Here is a 25,249-nt window from a genome sequence, read left to right on the forward strand (position 1 = left end):
TTAACTCAATCAAGAGCCTTTTGATAAACATGTGTATCTGTGTATCTAACCATATCCTGTGTGATAATGTCTGCTTAGCTGTGTATCTAATCCTATCGTGTGTTACTGACTGCTCAGCCGTGTATCTAATCCTATCCTGTGTGATACTGACTGCTGAGCAATGTATCTAATCCTATCCTGTGTGATAGTCTGCTGAGCTGTGTATCTAACCCTATCCTGTGTGATACTGACTGCTGAGCCGTGTACCTAATCCTATCCTGTGTGATACTGACTGCTGAGCTGTGTATCTAATCCTATCCTGTCTGATACTGACTGCTGAGCTGTGTATCTAATCCTATCCTGTGTGATACTGACTGCTGAGCTGTGTATCTAATCCTATCCTGTGTGATACTGACTGCTGAGCCGTGTATCTAATCCTATCCTATGTGATACTGGGCTCCCCCTGCTCTGTGTCAGAGGGTGGTCTGTGTTGGCATGGTAATAAATTGTGTTATTTCCAGCTTTACAGAAGGACGATAACACCATGGAAATGATAATAATAGGCAAAATTGTTTGGTGAATTGGAACGCGCGGGGTCAAAATTTTGCCTCACAACATAGCCTATGATGCTCTCGGGGTGCAGACGTGTGACTATGCAAAATTTTGTGGCTGTAGCTGCGACGATGCAGATGCCAATCCCAGACATACACACACACATTGAGTTTTATATATTACATTATTAGAATTATTCGATTTATGGTTGTAATACTTAAGAAAGTCACAACATTACCTCTTTCTTTACTTTCTGGTTGTTTACGTTTTCTTTTTTTGCTTATGGCCAACCTGTTTTTTGAATGTGGGATCACATTTGCTACAAAGCATTGCCAACTCCAAAAAATTGCCATGATTTAATTCAGCATTTAGTAAAGAATGAGCTCCCTCCTCCTTCCCTCTGTAAGCAAGAGACAATTTTGCAATGCAAATAATAATATCAATGATTGTTTTTACCACATAGCGATTCTGCTGTACCTTTTCTTTTTGTCTATTGACAAGGTTGACATTGATCAACGGTTCAATGTCTCCTTTCTTTTCCACAGTCAAATAAGCAGATACAGACTCTTGGTGCAAGTTTGACTCCTCATGTTCTTGAATTCGTGAATACACATTTGCCTTGATGACCTTCCACCCAGTAATGAAAACACTTCGTCTGTTAGGGCAAAAAGCCATGCATGTTGAACAAAAAAATTCTTGCGTTTCTATTCGATAGGACAGCCATTTTCTCTGAATTGCACTGCCACCAGGCACAGAGCGCAGATAAACCTTGTGTGATTGAAATGGCAGTTTATAGGTTGTGTCTGTCAATGGCTAGACTGGGTGCAGTTTCATAAAATTTAATTTGGTGGCCAAACTAGACATGTGATCTGGGGCTTCGAAAGCATTGCTTACAGCAGATGTGGAAGGTATTTCTGACAATACAATGTCAGAGTCTGAACTTTCTGAGTCGCTCGGTTTCTCACGTTCCACTAAGCTACTAGTCGTCTTCCATCAAGTCTTTTAATGCTTCAGATAGTGATGATTCACCAGCCTCATCTTTGTCAAGTATAATTTCTTCATCTTCCACTGCCTCAGATGGTGTGGCTGCTGTAGACCACAATGTGGTTGGTTGCACAGAACTTTCGCTGATAGCACCTATTGAGTGCCATAATTTCTGTTGTCCCGGTGCTGATCCAGCTTTTGCAAGATCTTTTCGGGTAGCTGTTAGTCTTTTTTTTGCACCCTTTTTATATTTTTTCATTTTGGGTGCTGCTTGTTCAGATTTGTCTTCAGGAGCATTGGTTTGTTTACAAGACATTGCCCTACAAAATTAATATTTTTAACTTTTATGATTTTTATAATTTTCAATGTACATTTTCTTATGGTAAGTTTAACAAATGACAGTCAACATGGCAGTCAATTCCAGCACTAGCTAAAAGTGCCAGTTACACAGAACACTGATTGTTGAATACACTATGGGAGGCTCAGGCCGATGCAGTTGAAGCACTGAATTGAGGTGGATACATCAGGAGACCCAAACATCTAAAGAATAGGGGCATTATAAATTAGTGACAAATGCCTATAGAAATAAATCTAGGAACATTTCTTGAATGTCACATAATTTCAAGGTGTTTTCAAGGATTAAAACAGATCAGTCATTTTTATAGACATAAATGAAGCATTAGTCACCTTTATCACACCTCTGCTGCTCCCAGTCCAACACTCGGAAATATCACTGAAAGGTGCACTTGGCCAACCACTGGCTGCAGCTGTCATCCACCTCTGCCAACCACTGGCTGCAACTGTCACCCACCTCAGCCAACCACTGGCTGCAGCTGTCACCCACCTCAGCCAACCACTGGCTGCAGCTGTCACCCACCTCAGCCAACCACTGGCTGCAGCTGTCACCCACCTCAGCCAACCACTGGCTGCAGCTGTCACCCACCTCATATGAGGATGTAAGGACAGGGATGATAAACATATTTGTAATATACTTCCATCGGAAACTACATAATACATTTGTTCGTACTATAAAACAGGGTGTAAAGAATTTTTTTTAGCAAAGCTCAGAGTTTTCAGTCTGTGTGTAACATACAGACACTTGGAGCTGCCTCTTGTCACCACCGCAGTCCACGCCTATGTATATTCTAGCCGGTGTCCTATAACTTTCCAATATTATATGACTTCTTATACAAAGGCATGTTCAGACCTCAGTAAAATACTAAAGACAGACTCTCCTCAGAAACTCTTTGAGAGTGTCTGCACACAAAGATTTACTCTTTAAGGGGAATCTGTCAGCAGTGAATGACGAGTGCTGATGTTCATGAGCTCCTGCCTTTCTCCACACCCCGCTATATTATATATATATATATATATATATATATATATATATATATATATATATATATATATATATATATATATATATATATATATATATATATATTTTTTTTTTTTTTTAACTCAAATTAGCATCAGGGTCCTGAGAACCTCAGGAACTCATGAATATTTACGACTCATCATTACGTGCTCTAGCTTCCAAAACAAGATTTTGGTACAACTGAGTGACCCGGATTTTTGATACGGGTAACTGTCACTAGTTTGTTAAACATGGTGAGGACAACATAAGATTGGCAACAGATTCCTTGTAATAGAATCCCTGTATACCACCTTTAGGGTACTTTCATTCGAACTAATCCACTGCAGGATGCCCGCTGCTTGTATCCCACAGTGGATCTGCTCTGGAGGAAGATCGGGCCGGCATTACACTGCTATATACAGTCATATGTTAAAGTTTGGGCACCCCTATTAATGTTAACCTTTTTTCTTTAGAACAATTTTGGTTTTTGCAACAGCTATTTCAGTTTCATATATCTAATAACTGATGGACTCAGTTATACTTCTGGATTCACATGAGGTTTATTGTACTAACAGAAAATGTGCACTCTGCATTTTAACAAAATTTGACCGCTGCAAAAGTATGGGCACCTCAACATAAAAGTGACATTAATATTTCGTAGATCCTCCTTTTGCAAAAATAACAGCCTCTAGTTGCTTCCTGTAGCTATTAATGAGTTCCTGGATCCTGGATGAAGGTATTTGTGACCATTTCTGTTTACAAAACAATTCCAGTTAAGTTTGATGGTCGCCGAGCATGGACAGCCCGCTTCAAATCATCCCACAGATGTTCAATGATATTCAGGTCTGGGGACTGGGATGGCCATTCCAGAACATGGTAATTGTTCCTCTGCATGAATGCCTGAGTAGATTTGGAGCGGTGTTTTGGATCATTGTCTTGCTGAAATATCCATCCCCTGCGTAACTTCAACTTCGTCACTGATTCTTGCACATTATTGTCAAGAATCTGCTGATACTGAGTTGAATCCATGCGACCCTCAACTTTAACAAGATTCCCGGTGCCGGCATTGGCCACACAGCCCCAAAGCATGATGGAACCTCCACCAAATTTTACTGTGGGTAGCAAGTGTTTTTCTTGGAATGCTGTGTGTTTTAGCCTCCATGCATAACGCCTTTTTGAATGACCAAACAACTCAATCTTTGTTTCATCAGTCCAGAGGACCTTCTTCCAAAATGTAACTGGCTTGTCCAAATGTGCTTTTGCATACCTCAGGTGACTCTGTTTGTGGGGTGCTTGCAGAAACGGCTTCTTTCGCATCACTCTCCCATACAGCTTCTCCTTGTGCAAAGTGCGCTGTATTGTTGACGATGCACAGTGACACCATCTGCAGCAAGATGATGCTGCAGGTCTTTGGAGGTGGTCTGTGGATTGTCCTTGACTGTTCTCACCATTCTTCTTCTCTGCCTTTCTGATATTTTTCTTGGCCTGCCACTTCTGGGCTTAACAAGAACTGTACCTGTGTTCTTCCATTTCCTTACTATGTTCCTCACAGTGGAAACCGACAGGTTAAATCTCTGAGACAACTTTTTGTATCCTTCCCCTGAAAAGCTATGTTGAATAATCTTTGTTTTCAGATCATTTGAGAGTTGTTTTGAGGAGCCCATGATGCCACTCTTCATAGGAGAATCAAATAGGAGAACTACTTGCAAGTGGCCACCTTAAATACCTTTTCTCATGATTTGATACACCTGGCTATGAAGTTCAAAGCTCAATGAGGTTACAAAACCAATTTAGTGCTTCAGGAAGTCAGTAAAAAGTAGTTAGGAGTGTTCAAATCAAGAAAATGATAAGGGTGCCCATACTTTTGCACCGGTCAAATTTTGTTTAAATGCAGATTGCACATTTTCTGTTAGTACAATAAACCTCATTTGAATCCAGAAATATAACTGAGTCCATCAGTTATTAGATATATGAAACTGAAATAGCTGTTGCAAAAACCAAAATTGTTAGAAAGAGAAAAGTTTAACATTAATAGGGGTGCCCAAATTTTAACATATGACTGTACTCATCTATAATGCCATATGCGTCCTCCTGCTCTGTGATATAACTAGATGTAGTGACAACCTGCACATTTCATTACAGAGCAGTAGGAAGAACCCAGCAATATATATGAGTATATATATTAGTATAACACTGACACGATCCTCCTCCAGAGTGGGTCCACTGTGGGATACAACAAGCAGTGTGTGTCATACAGTAGATCCGGTCATATTCCACTACCCTAGTGGTTAAATTGCAATTTGTATTCATTGTTTTTCTAAGTCAAGGTTCTACCATTAACACCAAACGCAAGCTATCAATGAGATTTCTTGTATCACCTATCAATGTATAACTGGCTACCAACTGATCTGGTGTTCTATGCAGTATCCTCGGCTCTTGCTTATTCACCTTGCACAGAAATCACATTGGTCCTACATATAAGAACAAATAATACTATTATTTCATTGATTGCAAAGATGAAAATGTTTTGCATTATCTTATTTTGCAATAATTAAAGATGCAGCATACTTTTAGCTGCAAAGGGGATGTTCATAGTAACATAGTTTTGAAGGCTGAAGGAAGACCTTATGTCCATCTAGTTCAGCCTATTTTTAGTGCAGCTGTTCTGCATTGTTGATCCTGGGGAAGGCAAAAAACCCAGAGAAGAAGCCAATTTTCTCCATAGGGAAAAAAGATTCCTTCCCCTAAGCTGGGTCAACCATCTACCTATAATATTATGTTATTCGTAACCTTCTATACTGTTACTCATAAGGAAAGCATCCAGTCCTTTCTTAAATTCATTCAGTGAGTTGACCATCACCACTTCCTCAGGAAGAGAATTCCAGAGCCTCACTGGTCTTACCGTGAAGAACCCTCTTCTATGCTGGTGCAGAAATTGTCTTTCCTCCAAACGAAGAGAATGCTCCCTTGTTCTTGTCACAGTCTTTGGTACAAACAGTTAATTGGAGAGATCTCTGTATTGCCCTCTGATATACTTGTACATATATTAGGTCTCCCCTAAGTCTTCTATTTTCTAGAGTAAATAGACTGTGGTGTAATGACCACTGTGTCCACTAGGGGGAGCTGTGTGGATGTCCCCAGAGAACGGATGAGTGGCAGAATCCTGAAGGATAGTTATGTATCTCAAAGTGGGTGGCTTTGAGATGGAGACTTGTGTATTTGTGATCAGCAATATCATTGCTGAGGTGTTGTTTCTAAGTATAAGGGAGAAGTCTTCAGGTAACTAGAGAGATGGGCGGGTTCTGGTTACCTACAAACCCACCCAGGGGTGGGTCTGAAAACGCCTATAGTAAAAGGCTTTGTAAGTGTGTGAAGAACCTGTGATGAGGTCATAGCCATGTGACCCAGTGGGCGTGGCTACGGACCATATACGGTGGCCAGGGTAGGTCACAAGGGGTGAATACTGGGACCTGATTGGTCCAGTTTGGAAGGTCCCGTGAGGAGAAGGATCTCCTCACTAACAGCCTGTGGAGCGGCTGTGTGTGTAATGGCAGCCAGCGTCTGAGAGTCCATGAGGAGTGAATGGATTTCTGCAGCCTGGAGAAACAGCCATGTGGGAACCCTGACGTGGGTGAGATAAGGATGAGGCTGAATAGCCTGTATAATGGACGCTATCCTGTAATGCTGTTTATATTGCTGTGGTTTATGATGACAAATAAACCTCATGGACTATGTTATGGCTTATGAAAACCCGAGCTGAATCTAAATGTGTGGCTGCCAAGTGAGTGTCCCCCAACCTTGAATGACAGCGCTACCTCACAATTGGTGGAGAATGCGGGCAGTGGTGTAGCCTTGTTGCTGGGAGCAACGGATAAGGACTGCAAAATTCGGTGGCAAAGAGCAACGCTGAGCCAGGAGGGCTGACGGTTGGGAAGCCGTGTGATGTGCTGCTGACTGGCAACATGTGAGCAGAGCCTGTGACGGCCTGCCAGTGTGGAAGCCACTGTCCGGCTGTGGTTCTGGAAACCATGGGGCAGCCTAGTAAGGCACTGTCCGGATCGGTGAGCCCAGTGCAGCTGCTTCCCCAGGAGAAAGAGACTGGTAATTGCTAGTGTGCCTCTGCGGAGAAGAGGTACCCGAGGACCTGTGTGGGCAACACAGGAGAAACAGACTGGTGTTCGTGTGGTACTGACCTGGGTCAATGAGTAAAACGGTGACCCGTGTGGCCGACTGGTATCGGACTGGTGTTCGTGTGGTACTGACCTGGGTCAGTGAGGAAGACAGTGTACCTGGAGAGTTCAGTGAGGAAAGGTCCTGGAGGGTCAGCCCTGGGAGCAGAGTCGGATCCCAGGAGCACGTGGTGTGACCTTGGACCTGGTGAGGCGCGAGTGTTGGGTAGTCTCAGGCGGAGACAGATGTCCTGAAGAGCACCCGCCGAGCCCCTGGACCTGGTGAGGCCGGTGTGTGGGGAGACCCTGGGAGGAGGGTCGCTCCCTGAATCGCACCCAGTGCGCCCTGTGTGTTGGACGGTCTCAGGTGGAGACAGGAGCGTCCTGAATAGCACACAGTCAGGACACGTGAGTTTTTTTTGTGGTGTGTTTTTTCTTCTTTTTCTCAACTCAGCCTGTGGTGGCTCAGTGGGAGTCAAGAAGGTGACAAGCGGCTTGATGTGGCTCAGTGGGGTCACAAAGGTGACAAGCGGCTTCCGGTGGATCGGCGGGTCCACGAAGACGGCGCAGCAGGAGCTGCAGCGACACCAGCCACTGTGTGTGAACAGCAGCCGGTAGTGCCGGTGATCGGTGACAGCAGGAGCTGTGGTGGTGCCAACAAAGACTTGTGTGGTATCGTAAGAGACAAACTGTGTGGTGTGAACAGTGGTCTGAGAAGAACGCTATACCAGACATGGGTAGATCCCGAAAGGGGGTGGAGTCCCAAAAGGGGGCGGTGACCCAAATCAGGGTGGTAGCCCAAAAGGGTGGAGTCCCAAATTGGGGTGGTAACCAAAAAAGAAGTGGAGTCCCAAAAGGGGGTGGAGTCCCAAATTGGGGTGGTAACCCAAAAAGGAGTGGAGTCTCAGAGGGAGGCGGTGACCCAAATTGGGGTGGTGGTCCAGAAAGGGGCCGAGTTTGAAGAAATGGCAGCACTGGTTGGCTCAGTGGGTATGTCTGGGAAACTGCAGTGTTCATGTATGTCATTTCCAGAATGTGGGATATTCTTTCCGGGTGATGACTGGCCGCAAGTGTGCACCGTGATGCTACACCGGGAAGGGATCTCGGGACGGTTGGACTCAAAGAGTCAGGTGACTCTGGTAGGAACTCCTCTCACTTTCTGTCTGACCGAAAAAATGGTCCAGATTCGCTGTAAACATGGGGTCACGGTGAACTATGCGGTAGACAGAATAATGTTTGAGGGGCTCGGAGGCAGTGAGTGCCAAGGTGGCAGTATACCATCAGACTTAGTGTATGCCTTGGAGTGGGGCCGGGACTTTGTCAGGTTTGATGATATATGCCAGGAGGGTGGAGACGTTCCTACTGTTGGGCTAACCAATTCGAAGACGGTGATGGCTCCTGACGTAGAAAGGTCAGAGGTGGAAGTGACCGGGAAAAGGGGTAGGTCAGCCCAACGGACGGACCAGACATCTCGTGACAAAACTGACGCTGACATGGTGGATAAGACGGCTGAAGTAGTCGCACGGTTAATGGGTAGCTGGAAGGATTACTCGGCAGGTCGGGGTGACTCAGACTCTGGGGGGGTGACTGTGGCTCTGAGAGAGACAGGGAGCACAGACTAGAGGAGCTAGAGAAAGAAGTCTCTGAGCTCAAAGGTCACATGGTAACGTGGCAAGGACTGAATAAGACCCTCAGAGAAGAGGTGGATGAACATGTCAAACTAGAGAGTCCTGAGACAAATGGCCGAGCACAGGGTCGAGGAGCGCGAGAAAGAAGTCTTGGAGCTCAGAGGTCACCTGTCCACCTGGCAAAGTGTGAACAAGAACCTCAAGGAAGAGATGGAGGAACTCAGAGGCGTAGTAAAAAGTCTTCTGCGAGAGAAGTTGGACAAAGACTTACCGCGGGTGAGCGTGAGTGATAATAAGACAGAACTGCCAGTAGCCATAGTGGCCAAGGGTCATGAAGTGATCCAATCATGTGAAGTTGATGAGTTAAGAACTGAAAAAGACAGTCACCCGGTCGGGTCAACTGTAGTGAGGGAAGTGTCCGTGGTAAGGCCAGAGCCTCCTGGCCTGGAAGAGAGCAAGACCAAGTCCTTCAAGACTGTGATTGACGTTCCAGAAGACATGCAAGACGCCTGTGTGGAGGAAGGTGTACATGAGGCTTTCAAAGAGGCGGTCAAGGCGGGTGAGGTGCACTGGGCACCTAAGACTCGGCAGTTAGTGATAATATCCGCCAGAGAAGATACAGCAAACTGGGTAGCTGTCCTGAAAGAGATGCATTTGCAGTGTCTCCACATCAAACAGTTGGTCAGACAGACTAATGTGAAAGCTGCTCGACGCTTGGAGTTAGCCAGGGAGGCTATGGATCGGCGGGGTTTGCGGAAAGATGTGGTTCTGGTACCCAAAGCTCTGATTGGGAGAATCATTGGAAGATCCGGGAAGGTGACGCAAGACCTCGTGAATATCTCCGGTGTGGTGAGGGTGAGGATCCCTCCTGATATTGAAGACCCAGTATCCAGTGAAGTGGGTAGAATTTCCATCATTGTGGTTGGCTCCATGGAGAGCCTGAGAGACTTTCGGATGCTCATGGAGTATCGAGTGGGGTATCTGCAAGAAATTGAGCAGTTGAGGCTGAACCGTCAGTGAATTAATAAAGAAGTACGGAATACCAGGTGGTGGCCGCCTCCAACCCAAGATGTAAGGACCCGAAGGGTTCCTCCAAGTTGTGACATGGCAGGTGGCCGAAGAATGTCAGCAAGTGGCAGTTTGATGGGCCGTGCGAGGCTGAGAGACCGCAGTTCCTGTGAGACGCTGAATGGGTCAGACTCAGGCCAGACAGTAGGACTGATTAAGACTGATGACCGTACCAACCGGGAGAGCCGGTCATTGGGAGAACGGTCAGGTGACGAATCGCACTCTAGGAGGGTGGTGACTAAACAGTGTCTGATGACGCAGACAGACTGCAACTGGAGGGTCAAAGATAATGACCGATATTTTGACCGCTGGGGGCGGGGGAGGCCTAACGCAGTGATGAGGCCGTATGACAGATGGAGACGGTTCTCTCGACCTATGGGGCAAGGTGTAATGAGTGCCCGGTCTCGAGATCCTGGTGTAAGATTGTGTGTTCAACCCCACAAGTTTGAACAGAGGGGTGGGGTATGTGGTGTAATGACCACTGTATCCACTAGGGGGCGCTGTGTGGATGTCCCCAGAGAACGGATGAGTGGCAGAATCCTGAAGGATAGTTATGTATCTCAAAGTGGGTGGCTTTGAGATGGATACTTGTGTATGTGTGATCAGCAATATCATTGCTGAGGTGTTGTTTCTAAGTATAAGGGAGAAGTCTTCAGGTAACTAGAGAAATGGGCGGGTTCTGGTTACCTACAAACCCACCCAGGGGTGTGTCTGAAAACGCCTATAGTAAAAGGCTTTGTAAGTGTGTGAAGGACTTTTGATGAGGTCATAGCCATGTGACCCAGTGGGCGTGGCTACGGACCATTTACGGTGGCCAGGGTAGGTCACAAGCGGTGAATGCTGGGACCTGATTGGTCCAGTTTGGAGGGTCCCGTGAAGAGGATCTCCTCACTAACAGCCTGTGGAGCGGCTGTGTGTGTAATGGCAGCCAGCGTCTGAGAGTCCCTGAGGAGTGAGTGGATTTCTGCAGCCTGGAGCAACAGCCATGTGGCAACCATGACGTGGGTGAGATAAAGATGAGGCTGAATAGCCTGTATAATGGACGCTATCCTGTAATGCTGTTTATATTGCTGTGGTTTATGATGACAAATAAACCTCATGGACTATGCTATGGCTTATGAAAACCCGAGCTGGATCTAATTGTGTGGCTGCCAAGTGAGTGTCCCCCAACCTTGAATGACAGCGCTACCTCACAAGACCTAATTTTGATAACCTTTCTGGGTATTGTAGTGAACCAACTCGATTTATCATTTTAGTAGCCCGCCTTTGAATCCTTTCAAGTTCAGTAATGTCTTTCTTGAGCACCGGCATCCAAAATTGCACACAATACTCCAAGTGTGGTCTGACGAGTGATTTGTAAAGAGGGAGAAATATGTTTTCATCTTGTGTCCCCAGACCTCTTCTAATGCTTCCCATGACCCTATTTGCTTTGGTGGCAGCTGCCTGACACTGGGCACTCCAATTTAGCTTTTTATTGACTAAGATGCCCAAGTCTTTTTCCATGTCTGATTTCCCCAGCAGTTTCCCATTTAGTAAGTAATTGTAGCATCTGTTTCTCCTTCCCATGTGCATAACCTTACACTTATCTGTGTTAAACCTCATTTGCCATTTTTCAGCCCAATTCACTCAAATCTGTCTGTAGTTGCAAACTGTCCTCCTTTGTGTTAACTACCTTACATAGTTTTGTATTATCTGCAAATACTGATATTTTACTGTGTAAGCCATCCACTAGATCATTAATAAATATATTAAATAGTAGGGGGCCCAATACACAACCCTGTGGTACCCCACTAGTAACCCTGACCCAATCTGAGTATGCACCATTAACCCCTTCACCCCCAAGGGTGGTTTGCACGTTCATGACCGGGCCAATTTTTACAATTCTGACCACTGTACCTTTATGAGGTCATAACTCTGGAACGCTTCCATGGATCCCGATGATTCTGACATTGTTTTCTCATGACATATTGTACTTCATGTTAGTGGTAAAATTTCATTCAAATAACTTGCGTTTATTTGTGAGAAAAACGGAAATTTGGCGAAAATTTCGCAATTTTCCAACTTTGAATTTTTATGCCCTTAAATCCGAGATACGGCACACAAAAAACTTGATAACTAACATTTCCCACATGTTTACTTTACATCAGCACAATTTTGGAACCAAAATTTTTTTTTGTTAGGAAGTTATAAGGGTTAAAATTTGACCAGCGATTTCTCATTTTTACAACACCATTTTATTTTTAGGACCACATCACATTTGAAGCCACTTTGAGGGGTCTATATGATAGAAAATACCCAAAAGTGACACCATTCTAAAAACTGCACCCCTTAAGGTGCTCAAAACCACATTCAAGAAGTTTATTAACCCTTTAGGTGCTTCACGGGAATTTTTTTGAATATTTAAAAAAAAAATGAACATCTAACTTATTTTCACAAAAAAAATACTTCAGGTTCAATTTTTTTTATTTTACCAAGGGTAACAGGAGAAATTGGACTGCAAAAGTTATTGTGCAATTTGTCCTGAGTACGCTGATACCTGATATGTGGGGGGGAACCACTGTTTCGGCGCATGGCAGAGCTCAGAATGGAAGGAGCGCCGTTTGATTTTTTCAATGCAAAATTGTCTGGAATTCAGATCGGACGCCATGTCACGTTTGGAGAGTCCCTGATGTACCTAAACAGTGGAAACCCCCTACAAGTGACCCCATTTTGGAAACTAGACCCCCCAAGGAACTTATCTAGATGTGTGGTGAGAACTTTGAACCCCCAAGGGCTTCACTGAAGTTTATAACATACAGCCGTACAATTAAAAAATCATATTTTTTCCACAAAAATGATCTTTTCACCCTCAATTCTTATTTTTCCAAGGGTAACAGGACCCTAAAAGTTATTGTGCAATTTGTCCTGAGTACGCTGATACCCCACATGTGGGGGTTAACCACTATTTGGGCGCATGGCAGAGCTCGGAAGGGAAGCAGCGCCATTTGACGTTTTTGGCTGGAATTGAGATCGGACACCATGTCGCGATTGGAAAACCCCTGATGTACCTAAACAGTGGAAACCCCCCACAAATGACACCATTTTGTAAACTAGACACCCCAAGGAACTTATCTAGATGTGTGGTGAGCACTTTGAACCCCCCAGTGCTTCACAGAAGTTTATAACGCCCGGGCGTGAAATTAAAAAAATCGTATTTTTTCCACAAACATGATCTTTCAGTCACCATTTTTTTATTTTCCCAAGGGTACCAGGAGAAATTGAACCCCAAAAGTTGTTGTCCAATTTGTCCTGAGTACGCTGACGCCCCATATGTGGGAGAAAACTACTGTATGGACACACGTCAGGGCTCGGAAGGGAAGTAGTGATGTTTTGGAATGCAGACTTTGATGGAATGGTCTGCGGGTGTCATGTTGCCTTTGGAGAGCCCCTAATGTACCTAAACAGTGGAAACCCCCACAAATGACCCCATTTTGGAAACGAGACCCCCTAAGGAACATATCTAGATGTATGGTGAGCACTTTGAACCCCCAAGGGCTTCACAGAAGTTTATAATGCCCGGGCATGAAAATAAAAAAATCGTATTTTTTCCACAAACATGATCAATTAGTCCCCAATTTTTTCATTTTCCCAAGGGTAACAGGAGAAATTGGACCCCAAAAGTTGTTGTCTAATTTGTCATGAGTACGCTGACACCCCATATGTGGGAGAAAACTACTGTATGGACACACATCGGGGCTCGGAAGGGAAGCAGTGACGTTTTGGAATGCAGACTTTGATGGAATGGTCTGCGGGTGTCATGTGCATTTGGTACACTATCTAGATGTGTGGTGAGCACTTTGAACCCCCAAGTGCTTCACAGAAGTTTATAACGCTCGGACGTGAAAATAAAAAAATCATTTTTTTCCACAAAAATGATATTTTTGCCCCCAATTTTTAATTTTCCTAAGGGTAACAGGAGAAATTGGACCCCAAATATTGTTTTGCAATTTGTCCTGAGTAGGCTGATACCCTACATGTGGGGGTAAAACACTGTTTGGGCGCATGTCAGAGCTTGCAAGGGAAGGAGCACCATTTGACTTTTTCAACTCAGAATTGGCTGGAATTGAAATCAGACGCCATGTTGCATTTGGAGAGCACCTGATGTGCCCAAACAGTGGAAACCCCCCAATTATAACTCCAACCCTAACCCCAACACACCCCTAACCCTAATCTCAGCCCTAACCCTAACCGTAATGGAAAAATGGAAATAAACACATTTTTTTTATTTTATTATTTTTCCCTAACTAAGGGGGTGATAACGGGGGGTTTGATTTACTATTTATGGCGGTTTTTATGTTTGGAGGCTGTCGCACGCTAAAAGATGCTTTTTATTGTAAAACTAGTTTTTGCATCACCACATATTGAGAGCTATAATTTTTCCGTATTTTGACCCACCGAGTCATGTGAGGTCTTATTTTTTGCGGGACGAGTTGACGTTTTTATTGGTACCATTTTCGGGCACGTGACATTTTTTGATCGCTTTTTATTCCGATTTTTGGGACGCAGAATGAACAAAAACCAGCGTTTCATGATTTTCTTTTGGGGGGGGTGCGTTTACACCGTTCCGCGTGCGGTAAAATTGATAAAGCTGTTTTATTCTTCGGGTCAGTACGGTTACAGCGATACCTCATTTAGGTCGTTTTTTTATGTTTTGTCGGTTTTATGCAATGAAAACTATTTTATATAAAAAATAATTATTTTTGCATCGCTTTATTCTGCGAGCTATAACTTTTTTATTTTTTCGCTGATGATGCTGTGTGGCGGCTCGTTTTTTGCGGGACAAGATGATGTTTTCAGCGGCACCATGGATATTTATATTCGTCTTTTTGATCGCGCGTTATTACACTTTTTGTTTGGCGGTATGATAAATCATTATTTTTTGCTTCGTTTTTTATTTTAATTTTTTAAGGGGTTCGCTAAAGGGGTTAACTAATGGGACAGTTTTATAGGGCGGGTCGTTACGGACGCGGCGATACCTAATATGTGTACTATTATTGTTTTTTTTTTATTTTCAAAAAATGGATTTATTTGGGGGAATATTTTTTTTTTTTTTGTAATTTATTTGGCGATTTTTTCACTTTTTATTTTTTTTTTTACTTTATTAAATAGTCCCAGGTGGGACATCACTGTTCTGTGACAGATCGCTGATCTGTCACATCACAGATCACTGTGACAGATCAGCGATCTGTCACAGGCAGTGCAGAAGGCTTTCTCATGCCTGCGCTTTGCAGGCACTGAGGAAGCCAGCTTCCTGCAGGCCCCAGAAGGCCCCCGTCGCCATCTTGGATTTGGGGGCCTGCAGGAAAGGAGCCCCCGCAGCAGCCCTGCACATTGCGCTGCCGTGGGGGGCTCAGGGAAGCACGGAGGGAGCCCCTCCCTGCCGATGCTTCCCTTTAACCCCCGGTACACCGCAATCATGTTTGATTGCGGTGTGCAAGGGGTTAACGTGTCAGGGGGTGGTCCGTGACCGCCCCTGACACATTGTGCCGGGTGTCAGCTGTGATAATCAGCTGACACCCGGCCGCGATCAGCGGCGCTCACCACGTGGGCGCCGCTGATCGCGGTAGACGTACTATCCCGTCCATGGGCATAGGGGCCCGGGTTCCATGGACGGGATAGTACGTCTGATGTCAGGAAGGGGTTAATAACCACTCTTTGTTTTCTATTACTAAGCCAGCTACCTAACCATCTACACACATTTTCCCCTAGCCCAAGCTTTCTCATCTTACTTATCAATCTTTTATGTGGGACAGTGTCAAATGCTTTAGAGAAGTCGAGATAAATGACATCCAATGATTCTCCTTGGTCCATTTGAGAGCTTACATCCTCATAGAAGCTGATCATGTTAGCTTGACAAGAGTGATCCTTCATAAATCCATGTTAATATGGAGTTAAACATTTATTAACATTGAGATATTCCATAATGGTATCCCTTAGAAACCCTTCAAAAATTTTACCCACAACAGATGTTAAGCTTACCGGCCTATAGTTTCCAGGTTCCCTTTTACACCCCTGTTATGATGAGCCACCGAAGGAGGAAAAAACAAAATACCAGCTAAGTCCAGAAAAACCAGAGAGGTTGGCAGCTATCGGATTGCAGACCCCTGAACCTATCCACAACAACTAGCAGTAGCCGTGTGGGGTTCCTACGGTGCCCTAGACCCCTCGATCACAGCCAGAGAGCTACATAGCCTAAAGACAGAAAGGGGGAAAAACTAAACTGCCCCAGAGCAGACCCCAAAGCAATAGGCAGCCCCCAACATATAATGACGGTGAAGCAAGATGAAAACACTAACACAGATAGAAAGATAGGTTGAGCAAATGATGGGGCCCAAGCTAACTACATAGGACAGGATAGGAAAGCTGCTGTCTGCCATCCGCAAAACCCCTATCAAAATGAGCCAATCGCCTGATAGGAAAAACAGGCCCTGAAGTCGCTAGGCTTCAAAAGACTATATCAGCACTCAGGTATATTCTGAAGACAGAGCAAAAGATCAACAGATCAGAGACAAAAATGGAATTCAGCTCACCCCCGGCCGGGGATGGCAGAACTCCCAAAAAACAAGGCAAAACAAAAACAAAACTGAAGAGTACAAAGCAGAGCAGAAAAACTTAGCTTTGAGACGCAGGAACCAGACAGGTCTCCAAGAATCCAGCAGGAAAATCACCAGCCAGGAAGAAGGGCGTCGGCAGCCTTATATCCAGTCCTCAATTCCAGCCACCCAGTTATCATCTAGCTGCCCAGGTGTTTGGTAATCAGTCTCACTGCCTTCCTTCACCAGAGGAGGGAGTTCATCAGACCTCAATGGTGAAGGGAAAAATGAACTCACAACAGTACCTCCCCCTTGAGGAGGGGCCACCGAACCCTCATCCATGCCACCAGGGCGATCCGGGTGAGCCCGATGAAAGGCACGCTCCAATCTTTCGGCATGAATATCAGAGGCAGAGAAACAGGAATTATCCTCCTGACCATAACCCTTCCACTTAACCAAATACTGGAGTCTCCCGTCTAGCCAGACGGGAATCCAGTATCTTCTCTACCTCATATTCCATGTTACCTTCAACCAATATAGGGTCAGGAGGTGCCACCACAGGAACTACTGGTTCAACAAACCTCTTCAACAAGGACTTATGAAACACATTATGAATTTTAAATGTGACAGGAAGAGCCAACCGAAAAGAGACCGGCTTAATAATCTCCAAAATCTTGTAAGGTCCAATAAATCTAGGCTTAAACTTAGGAGAAGCCACCCTCATAGCGATATTTTTTGATGACAACCAAACCATATCACCCACCTTAAACTGGGGACCAACGGTCCTACGCCGGTTGGAAAACCGCTGGGACTTTTCCTGGGAGAGGGACAACTTATCCACTACTTGGTCCCAGATCTGGTGCATTCTCTCCACCACAGTGTCAACACCTGGGCAGGCAGAAGGCTCCACCTGCCCTGAAGAAAATTGAGGGTGAAAACCAAAGTTACAAAAAAAAGGTGACATCAAAGTGGCAGAACTAGCTCTATTATTTAAAGCAAATTTGGCCAAGGGCAAAAATGAAACCCAATCATCCTGATCGGCAGAAATAAAACATCTCAAATACGACTCCAAAGTCTGGTTTGTTCTCCCCGTCTGCCCATTGGTCTGAGGGTGAAACGCATAGGAGAAGGACAACTGAATTACCTGCTTGGAACAGAAAGTCCTCCAAAATCTAGACACAAACTGAACTCCTCTGTCAGATACAATGTTCTCAGGAATCCCGTGCAAGCGAACCACCTGTTGCAAAAACAAGGGCACCAACTCAGAGGAAGAAGGCAACTTAGGGAGTGGTACAAGATGGACCATCTTAGAGAATCTATCACAAATCACCCAAATAACAGTCATTCTCTGAGAGACAGGCATATCAGAGATAAAATCCATTGAAATATGGGTCCATGGCCTCCTGGGCACCGGCAAAGGCATCAACAAGCCACTAGAGCGAGAACAAGGTTTAGACCGGGAGCAAGTCCCACAGGACTGCACAAAATTCCTGACATCACAAGACAAGGCGGGCCACCAAAAAGACCGACTCACCAGATCTCTAGTACCAAAAATACCTGGATGACCAGCTAATGCAGAGCAATGAACTTCAGACATCACTCTCTTCCTCCACTGGTCAGGAACATACAACTTTCCACTGGGACAAAGCTCAGGTTTGTCCTCCTGAAACTCTTCCAGAGCACATCTCAAATCGGGCGAGATGGCAGAAAGAACTACCCCCTCGCCTAAGATGGTAGCAGGCTTAGTCACAACAGGAGAATCAGCAAGGAAACTCCTAGAGAGGGCGTCTGCCTTGACATTCTTAGTGCCCGGAAGAAAAGAGACCACAAAATCAAAACGTGTGAAAAACAAGGCCCACCTAGCCTGTCTAGGGTTCAAGCGCTTGGCCGACTCCAGGTAAATCAAATTCTTGTGGTCAGTAAGGACCACGACTTGGTGTTTGGCTCCCTCCAACCAAAGTCTCCACTCCTCAAATGCCCATTTCATGGCCAACAGTTCCCGATTCCCCACATCATAGTTACGTTCGGATGGGGAGAACTTTCGGGAAAAGAAAGCACAAGGATTCATTTTAGATGTCACAGGATCTTTTTGGGACAACACCGCTCCTGCACCAATCTCAGAAGCGTCCACCTCCACCTGGAACGGGAGTAGACATCAGGTTGCCGCAAAACTGGAGCAGAAGTGAATCTTCGCTTCAGCTCCTGAAAGGAAGAAACTCTGGAGAATAGATCAGAAATCAGGGGTAACGGATACTGATATTTAACAGTAATTTTGTTGAGGGCACGATAGTCAATACAAGGCCTTAATGAACCATCCTTTTTAGCCACGAAAAAAAAAACAGCACCTAAGGGTGAAGAGGATGGTCTAATATGACCCTTCTCCAATGCCTCCTTAATATAGGATCGCATAGCCTCGTGCTTGGGTACAGATAAATTGAAAAGCCGACCCTTGGGGAATTTACACCCCGGGTTCAGCTCAATTGCACAGTCATAACTTCTATGAGGAGGCAAAGACGCAGACTCATTCTCACTAAATACATCATAAAAGTCAGCCAAATAGTCAGGAACATCATGCGACTGGGGAGAGGTGGAGAAAACAGGAGCATCACTACGGGCACACCGACATATAATGACGGTGAAGCAAGATGAAAACACTAACACAGATAGAAAGATAGGTTGAGCAAATGATGGGGCCCAAGCTAACTACATTGGACAGGATAGGAAAGCTGCTGTCTGCCATCCGCAAAACCCCTATCAAAATGAGCCAACCGACTGATAGGAAAAACAGGCCCTGAAGTCGCTAGGCTTCAAAAGACTATATCAGCACTCAGGTATATTCTGAAGACAGAGCAAAAGATCAACAGATCAGAGACAAAAATGGAATTCAGCTCAGCCCCGGCCGGGGATGGCAGAACTCCCAAAAAACAAGGCAAAACAAAAACAAAACTGAAGAGTACAAAGCAGAGCAGAAAAACTTAGCTTTGAGACGCAGGAATCAGACAGGTCTCCAAGAATCCAGCAGGAAAATCACCAGCCAGGAAGAAGGGCGTCGGCAGCCTTATATCCAGTCCTCAATTCCAGCCACCCAGTTATCATCTAGCTGCCCAGGTGTTTGGTAATCAGTCTCACTACCTTCCTTCACCAGAGGAGGGAGTTCATCAGACCTCAATGGTGAAGGGAAAAATGAACTCACAACACACCCCTTTTTGAATATTGGTACCACATTTGCTTGCTGCCAATCAAAAGGAACAGATCCTGGTTTCTATAGAGTCTTTAAATATAAGGAATAGACGCCTGTCTATCACATTACTTAACTCCCTTAATACCCGAGGGTGAATGCCATCAGTGCCTGGTGATTTGTCAATTTTAATCTTACTAAGGCGGTTCTGCACTTCTTCCTGGGTTAGGCAGGTAATACTTAATGGGGAGTTTACATTATCACTTTGCATTTCCCCTGGCAAATCCTTTTCCTGTGTGAACACTGTTGAGAAAAAAGTATTTAAAACATGATACATTATTTTCTAGCATGTGCCCTCAGCATGCCTCTCAAAACAGAAGCTTTGTACTTTGTCATTTGTCAACTTTCACATTGCCGTGTCAGTTTGAGGTATTTCAAAAAAAGGTGTCCATGTTTTACCCATGAAGGGTCTACTTCATGTCTGTGTGGTCTCCGTGTGTCATCCGTATTCCATGGACACTGCTGAGCTGCTAATTAATTTACAATACAATACAGCGATCAGTTGAAAAAGGACCAAACATGGATGTCATTCCTGTTGTGTTTGTGATTTTCACAGACTCGGACTTTACTGAGCGTGTTTGGTCCACATGATGGATCAAAAATAGTACGTCTTTGAATTTTTTCATTGACCCACGGTAATTAAAAAAATACTGAGGTGTGAACACACATTACAATCAATGTGTATGCTAGCTTGCTGCTAATGAAAAATGTGGACAACAGTCCTTGAAAAATTGAAAAGTGAATCGGTCCTTACCCACTCCATAGTCCTCTAAATCACCTTCTCCTTGGCCACAGACCAGTCCACAGTGTGGTTACATGCCATATACCACAGCTCGAGCTACAGCCAATAAATGATTTCAGTGGTGACTTGTGAAGCCAGTCATTGACTGCAGTGGAGCAGGCGACCATGCCTATGCCGTGGCAGAGAGAAATACAAAGGGACCCAGAACATTAGAGTGGAGGACCTCAGGTGGGAAGCAAGTAAGTATGAAACTTCTATTTCTCAAGGCAGGATGCAAGCACTTGCTATCAAATAATTTAAATCATCACAGCATTTTTCTATTAAATCATACAAAAGGCCCTGTTATAGCTTAATAATTATAAATATAAATATTTGCGCTAGAAATAATATCCTATGACCCAAAGAGGAAAGGAATTGTGAGGGAGAAAATTATATAAATATAAAAAACTGCTGACACCTAAAGGGAGGAATCAAATAAAGCATACAGTAGCATACACGAGTGTTAACCTCAATAGGCTAATACTGAATAGTGATATAATTCCTCTGAAATTCCTGCATGCAGTTAAATCCTTAATGCATAGATAACAATATAATTACTCCCAAAATACCTTTATGCAGCTGAGTCCTGGTTCAAACGGTGTTGTTTCGGGTCCAAAGCGAGGTAGTGATTTAAAATATTTGCCAGAGGGGGGAACAGTCTCAGTGGTTCACCTTTATGCAGCTGAATCCTGGTTGAGGCGGTGTTGCTGTTCCCGGTCCAAAGTGAAGTAGCGGTTTCCAATATTCACCTACGGTGTGATCACAGGTATCGGACGTTGTCCCGGCCGGTGACAATCGTCCTGCTAGCTGAAGCGCTCATCGCCAGTGAGGGGCGGCAGAGGTGCCGTCTGCTAGCTTAAGGCAGCAAGGTACAGGACCTTGCGTGGCGTCATGGTCACATGGTAAGTCAGGTGATCGGCTAAGAAGCGCTTAGAGGACCAAACTTCTTTCCTACGTGTTTTGGAAGGCTTCTGCTTCCTTCATCAGGGTTACGCAAGGTCCTGTACCTTGCCGGCTTAAGCTAGCAGACTGCACCTCTGCCGCCCCTCATTGGCGGTGAGCGCTTCAGCTAGCAGGACGATTGTCACTGGCCGGGACAACGTCCGATACCTGTGATCACACCGTAGGTGAATATTGGAAACCGCTACTTCACTTTGGACCGGGAACAGCAATACCGCCTCAACCAGGATTCAGCTGCATAAAGGTGAACCACTGAGAACTGTTCACCCCTCTGGCAAATATTTTAAGTCGCTACCTCACTTTGGACCCGGAACAGCAACACCATTTGAACCAGGACTCAGCTGCATAAAGGTATTTTGGGAGTAATTATATTGTTATCTATGCATTAAGGATTTAACTGCATACAGGAATTTCAGAGGAATTATATCACTATTCAATATTAGCCTATTGCTACTGTATGCTTTATCTGATTCCTCCCTTTAGGTGTCAGCAGTTTTTTATATTTATATAATTTTCTCCCTCTCAATTCCTTTCCTCATTGGGTCATAGGATATTATTTCTAGCGCAAATATTTATATTTATAATTATTAGTCTTGTCACTGTTTGGACAAACAGGGTGGTATTGTCTGCATATTTGCTGCTTAAATATCCTCCACATAGTGCCTCATGCTGTTGAGTATCATTATTTATGACTTTTTTCCACCTGTTATAGCTTACAATGGAAAATTTCACTGCAGGGGCTCCAGTCATCTGTTTATGCTCCTACTCACAGATGCTGCGCTTGATATTGAACGTGGCATCTCAGGGCTTAAATAATCAGGCTCTGGTGGCATCACCAGCCCCCCGATCTTTTCACCTGGGTGCTTTCTGTATTATGCAGCTGTCACCTGCTATGTATGCGGCACAGTCAGTGTAGCAGCGCACGCCATTCATTACCTCACGCATAATAGCGCACATTGCCACTTTTGTGTTTTCATTTTTCAATTCACATTTGTTTCTTGAAGGACAAGCTCTAATTTTGAGGGCACTAGTTTACATTGCTTACAATGTAATTGGGAACTGGAAATCAATTCTAAATGGGCCAGAGTTGGGAAAAAAATACATTTTGCCATAGCTTTTAGGGGTATCATTTTTAATGTGTTCCTGGTAACACTGACCTGTTATCATTATATTCGTACTGACCAGGAGAATAAAGGTGTCACTGTGTTATAATGTATTTTTTTTTTATATATGCAGGACAGGAGTGGTACTGTGCGGTGTATATATACAGGAGTAGGGGTACTGTGCAGTGTATATATACAGGAGGAGGGGTAGTGTGCAGTGTATATATACAGGAAGAGTGGTACTTAATATCCATGTGTCTGTTTTGTACACATACTGGTTGTTGACAGGTTCATGCAGTTACGTGCATACCGTGTGTAGTATATTATGGTGGTTGTATTGTCCAATATAAGCACATTGTACCATTTACCTTTTGTGTCTCCCCTATCTCCTTATAGATTTTAGCTTGCAAGCAGCAGGGCCCTCACTCCTTTTGGTATCTGTGTTACTCTGTATTCTCTTCATTGTCTGTACAAATCCCCTCTGTAATGTAAAGTGCTGCTGAATATGTCAGCGCTATAGAAATAAAAAGTTTCATTAGTATTTTATTTATTTATTAAAGGAGATGAGGGCTTTGGGAATTAGGTGATTGGTAAGTATGTACTCTATGTTATGTGTTGTATGTAATATGTATGTTCTGTATGTTTTTTTTTTTTTTTTACATTCAACACATTAGCCGGATGATGGGACTACTACTGTCCCATCATTGGCTAATGTGTCACTCACTGTTAGTGCAGCAGGCATAGCCCAATGGGACTTGTAGTCCCATCGGACGATGCCTGCATCCACAAACACTCACAGACACACAGCCCCGCAGAGCCCCCAGACAGGGCCGCACCTATAATGAAGCGATTTGCACCAGCTGCTCAAGCGGCAGGCAGAAGGGCATTGTGCGCTCCTCTACTCACAGCACCTACAATTTAGCCTCTGCACGCTGATGCTGTGGTCGTGCAAGAGGCTGTAATTGATGCGGTCACAGGAAGGAAGATGTCAGGGCCCCCGATCATGTGACCCATGACTCCTCCCCTCCTGTGACCTCACCACAGGTCCTGTGCGCATCATTCCTTGGTTTATGCAGGACTGCTGTCTGTCATGGTGAGTGAGCTACTTGTGCGTGTGAGCTGTGATACATGCGTGTGTGAGCTGTGTGTGAGTTGTATGATACATGTGTGTGTGGGTTGTATGATACATGTGTGTGTGATACGTGTGAGCGTGAGCTGTGTGATACGTGTGTGTAAGTTACTTGTGTGAGCGTGAGCTGTGTGAGCTACTTGTGTGTGAGCTGTGAGACAGAGTGTAGGATACGTGTGAGCTGTGTGTGTGCGATACGTGTGAGCTGTGTGTGTGCGCGCGCGATACGTGCGAGCTGTGTGTGTGCGCGCGATACGTGCGAGCTGTGTGTGTGCGATACGTGCGAGCTGTGTGTGTGCGATACGTGCTAGCTGTGTGTGTGCGATACGTGCTAGCTGTGTGTGTGCGATACGTGCTAGCTGTGTGCGATACGTGCTAGCTGTGTGCGATACGTGCGAGCTGTGTGCGATACGTGCGAGCTGTGTGCGATACTTGCGAGCTGTGTGCGATACGTGCGAGCTGTGTGCGATACGTGCGAGCTGTGTGCGAGCTGTGATACATGCGAGCTGTGTGTGATACGTGTGAGCTGTGTGATACGTGCGAGCTGTGTGTGCGATACGTGTGAGCTGTGTGCGAAACGTGTGAGCTGTGTGCGATACGTGTGAGCTGTGTGTGATAAGTGTGAGCTGTGTGTGTGATAAGTGTGAGCTGTGTGTGTGATACGTGTGAGCTGTGTGTGTGATACGTGTGAGCTGTGTGTGTGCGATATGTGTGAGGTGTGAGCTGTGCGCGATGTGTGATACGTGTGAGCTGTGTGTGTGCGATACGTGCGAGCTGTGTGTGCGCGATACGTGCTAGCTGTGTGTGCGCGATACGTGCTAGCTGTGTGTGTGCGATACGTGCGAGCTGTGTGATACGTGCGAGCTGTGTGATACGTGCGAGCTGTGTGATACGTGCGAGCTGTGTGATACGTGCGAGCTGTGTGATACGTGCGAGCTGTGTGATACGTGCGAGCTGTGTGATACGTGCGAGCTGTGTGATACGTGCGAGCTGTGTGATACGTGCGAGCTGTGTGATACGTGTGAGCTGTATGTGCGTGATACGTGTGAGCTGTGTGTGTAGGCGATACGTGTGAGCTGTGTGTGTAGGCGATACGTGTGAGCTGTGTGTGCGATACGTGTGAGCTGTGTGTGTGCGATACGTGTGAGCTGTGTGCGATACGTGTGAGCTGTGTGCGATACGTGTGAGCTGTGTGCGTGATACGTGCGAGCTGTGTGGGTGATACGTGCGAGCTGTGTGGGTGATACGTGCGAGCTGTGTGGGTGATACGTGCGAGCTGTGTGGGTGATACGTGCGAGCTGTGTGGGTGATACGTGCGAGCTGTGTGTATGTGATACGTGCGAGCTGTGTGTATGTGATACGTGCGAGCTGTGTGCGCGATACGTGTGAGCTGTGTGCGATACGTGTGAGCTGTGTGCGATACGTTTGAGCTGTGTGTGAGCTGTGTGTGTGCGATACGTGTGAGCTGTGTGTATGCGATACGTGTGAGCTGTGTGTGCGATATGTGTGAATTGTGTGTGCGATACGTGTGAGTGATACGTGTGAGCTGTGGTGTGTGATACGTGTGAGCTGTGTGTGCGCGATACGTGTGAGCTGTGTGTGCGATACGTGTACGCTGTGCTGTGTGATACGTGTGAGCTGTGTGTGCGCGATACGTGTGAGCTGTGTGTGATACCTGTGAGCTGTGTGTGATACGTGCGAGCTGTGTCTGTGATACGTGCGAGCTGTG

The 25,249-nt window shown here is 45.2% G+C and overlaps 1 protein-coding gene and 1 long non-coding RNA gene across 5 annotated transcripts in view; one reads left to right on the top strand and one right to left on the bottom strand.

The window, feature by feature from the left end:
- The window catches only part of FHIT (fragile histidine triad diadenosine triphosphatase), a 183,631-nt gene that overhangs the window by 32,936 nt on the left and 125,446 nt on the right, over positions 1-25,249 (bottom strand). The window contains exon 1 of one of the 4 annotated variants that reach the window (XM_073558033.1): positions 20,898-21,225. The exons of the other annotated variants lie outside the window; for them this stretch is intronic. The gene's annotated coding sequence lies outside the window, so the exon portion shown is untranslated. Of the gene's footprint in view, positions 1-20,897; positions 21,226-25,249 lie in introns of those variants that run through there. 4 annotated transcript variants of the gene reach the window in all.
- Positions 21,366-25,249, top strand: part of LOC141067166 (uncharacterized) — a 56,309-nt gene continuing 52,425 nt past the window's right edge. The window contains exons 1-2 of the long non-coding RNA XR_012226444.1: positions 21,366-21,639; positions 22,788-22,981. This is a non-coding gene — a long non-coding RNA (uncharacterized lncRNA). The remainder of the gene's footprint in view (positions 21,640-22,787; positions 22,982-25,249) is intronic.

This window comes from Dendrobates tinctorius, unplaced genomic scaffold (genome assembly GCF_039654945.1).
Source record: "Dendrobates tinctorius isolate UK_male_01 unplaced genomic scaffold, ASM3965494v1 ptg000012l, whole genome shotgun sequence".
NCBI lineage: Eukaryota > Metazoa > Chordata > Amphibia > Anura > Dendrobatidae > Dendrobates > Dendrobates tinctorius.